At 37.4% G+C, this 3,481-nt stretch overlaps 1 pseudogene; it reads left to right on the top strand.

Annotated features, from left to right (window-relative positions):
* The first annotated feature begins 239 nt into the window (after window positions 1–239).
* LOC120124777 lies at window positions 240–1,893 on the top strand (annotated as a pseudogene).
* Window positions 1,894–3,481: the final 1,588 nt, after the last annotated feature.

Raw genomic sequence — 3,481 nt, 5'->3', positions numbered from 1 at the left:
GTGTGGTTGGTATGTGTGACAACATACAACCATACGTGTACGATATCACAATAATCATGAGTGAAAGGAAACATTTTCCAACACTGGACTTCGATGTCTTGCAATAATTTCCAGCCACCACTAGCAAGACATGCAATCAGTCATTATATTCGTTTAGAATTGCCTCCGTTTCAACTTGAAAACCGTATTTCTCATCTGTTTGTTCTCATTTGGATTTGGAGCAGGCAAAGACATTAGACATGGCTACTGCGCTTCAAATTACTAGTGGAACTGCACAATACAATGGCAGGATCACCCCGCTGCTTGTTCTCTTATGCTTGATGGCTTCCATTGGAGGTGTTCTATTTGGTTATGATCTAGAAGTTTCTGGTTTGTTTCGGTACCTTTCACTAAGGCTTATGTTTTATATTGTTAAAAATGTTGTATTTTTACTTGTTTCTAAAGAGAACTTAGATTGACGTGGGTTGTGTGAAGGTGGCGTGAGTTCTATGGAGCCATTTCTCAAAGAATTCTTCCCAATGGTGTTCAGAAACATGAAACAACACACCGAAGTCTGTAATTTCTGCAAATTTGATAGCCAACGCATAACCTTGTTTACTTCTTCCCTGTACATATCTGCCATTTTTGCTTCTTTGCATCATCTCTCACTACAACCTTCGGCCGCAAAGCATCGATCCTCGTCGGAGGAGCTTCATTCCTAGCTGGTTCCGCCCTTGGTGGCGCTGCTTTCAATATTTACATGCTGATATTCGGCCGAGTCCTGCTTGGAGTAGGGATCGGATTTACCAACCAGGTAGATGAATCATAATCATTTCACTATGAAGTGTTTCTTTTTCCTAATCATAATTTACTTTTTCCACAGGTTGTTTATATATCTCTGAAATGGCGCTTCGAAGACACCGAGGAGCATTGAATATTGGTTTCAAAGCTGGTGTTACCATTGGAGTACTTTCCGCTTACCTTACTAACTACTTCACTGAAAAGATCAATGGCGGTTGGGGGTGGCGTATTTCCCTAACCATGGCGGCCGTACCAGCTTCAATAATAACACTAAGCACATTCCTTCTCCCAGAAACACCCAACAGCTTAATTCAGCAAAGCACAGACAATCACCAAAAGGCAAAACGTGTTCTGCATCGTATACGAGGAACCATTAACGTTGAAGCAGAACTCGATGATCTCATCAAAGCAAGCTCAACCTCAAAAAAAATGGACAGCCCATTCAATAAAGTTATACAAAGAAAACACAGACCTCAATTTGTGATGTCAATAGCCATACCAGTTTTCCAACAAATGACAGGCATCAATGTGATCACATTCTGTGCTCCGCTGCTTTTCAACAGCCAGGGCGAAAGCATCTCGCTACTCTCGACAGTCGTGACCGGCGTGGTGGGATTGTCCTTGATATCGACATCCATGCTTGTAGTTGATAAATTAGGAAGAAGAAGTTTGTTCATGCTCGGTGGAGCTCTAATTCTGGTGCCACAATTAGTAGTGGGAGGAATCTTGGCAGCGAAGCTGAGTGACGAAGGTGGCCTAAGCCATGGCTGTGCTTACCTGGTTTTGGTTCTGATATGCATATATGTTGCGGGGTTTGCATTGTCTTGGGGTCCATTGGGATGGTTGGTCCCGAGTGAGATTTATCCATTGGTGTTTCGATCTGCCGGGCAAAGTATTACGGTTTCGATGGGATTTTTGCTGTGTTTTGTGGTTGGACAAACTTTCCTGGCCATGCTTAGCCACATGAAGTCGGGGATTTTTTACTTTTTCGGGCCATGGGTGGCTGCGATGACGGCGTTCGTCTGCTTCTTTTTACCGGAGACTAAGAATCTGCCTGTTGAACAAATGGAATTAGTTTGGAGAGAGCACTGGCTTTGGAGAAGATTCGTGTAGGATGATGTCAATTTTTTTTATTAACACGGGAAGGATACTTAAGATTACTCAACTATTTAATATTTAACGGTCAAATTCTTGGTATTTTTTGGTGTTAGAGATCAGAACCTCAAAAAATGACAATAATTCATTTAACATCGAGATTGCTTGGTTCACGGGATGATGTCAAATTTTAAATAAACTTTGATTTTAGTGGAATTTGAGTATTCTTTTTTTAGGTTTATTTATAAAATAAGTGACCAAACTATATGGTTTTTCACGAATATGTGCCTAAATTATTTTTTGAATGATTATATGTTTAACGTTACAAACATTATCACTTTAGATGTTTAGACCGTAAACGCCGTTAATTTCCTTCGTTAATTGATATGTGCCACATAATTTAAAAAAAATTTATTTAAAATTAAAAAATTAAAATTATACTTGTATTCCAAAAAAACCAAAAAATTGAAATAGCCCCAAAATTTTTAAAATCTTCATTTCAACCCCTAAACCCACGTCGACCATGACCCTTTGCCGTCGACAAAGCTCCACCTGATCTCACTTCTACCGACGATCAATACCCCTATAAAATCATGACCGATCAATGGTCAATTGATGTTTTGTACCCGTGAACCTTAGGATTAAAATCGTGATCCCACGCGATTCTAATGGTCAATCGATGATAACTACAATGGCATATGACTAAGAGGATGTCAATGATTACGTTAGCGACGATGTTCGTGGCTAAAAATGCAGAGGCAATGGGTTAGGGATTTAGGATTTTTTTTTTTGAATTTGGGTTTTTTGTAATTTAAGAGAAATTAGAGTTTTTTTTTAAATGATAATATTTTTAATTTTAAAAATTCAAAATTACTAGAATGTGACATGTGTCACTTAACAGAGAAAACTAATGGCAATTACGGTCCGGACACCTAAAGTGGTAACGTTTGTAATGTTAGACACCTAAATCTCTCAAAAAAAATAGTTTAGGCATCTATTCATAAAAAATGTATAATTTGTAAACTTATTTTATAATTAAGCCTTTTTAACTATAAAATAATTTGAGTATTGTAAACACACATTTTCGTATTAAATTAAATTTGAATTATTGAGTTATCTTTTAGCTATAAATAAATAAATACATTTAAGGGTTTTATATATAGGGTTTAGTAAGTATTACATTGTATTAATATATATATGAGTAAGTTTAGAATGGTTGTAAGTGATAGAATTCAACGAACAAGCATGAATAGTAACTATCAAAGATATAAAGCTACGAACATCAAAGGATATAGGGATTTTGACTAGAGGATGAAATTCCTTGACTTTAGAAGATAATACTCTGATTTTATTACTGTATCTCTTTAAAGCCCATCACATTTACATATTTATATGGCCTGATTAAGGCTAACCAACCCAACTAATCTGAACCCTATTGCTAACCACCACAGCAACCTACCAGCCTGGTTTAATAGCTTACGTGTATACTCTATCATTCTCCTCGTTTTCCTTTTTCACCCTTTCAAGACATCTGTCAAGATTCACAACTCCAAGTCTGTCTCGCATATGAGGAAACACTGCAGAAGGCAAGGGTTTGGTGAGCAGA

This window comes from Hibiscus syriacus, unplaced genomic scaffold (genome assembly GCF_006381635.1).
Source record: "Hibiscus syriacus cultivar Baekdansim isolate YM2019G1 unplaced genomic scaffold, ASM638163v2 tig00110429_pilon, whole genome shotgun sequence".
NCBI classification, from domain to species: domain Eukaryota; kingdom Viridiplantae; phylum Streptophyta; class Magnoliopsida; order Malvales; family Malvaceae; genus Hibiscus; species Hibiscus syriacus.
The sequence above is the reverse complement of the archived record's forward strand: the minus strand, read 5'-3'. Positions and strand labels throughout refer to the sequence as shown.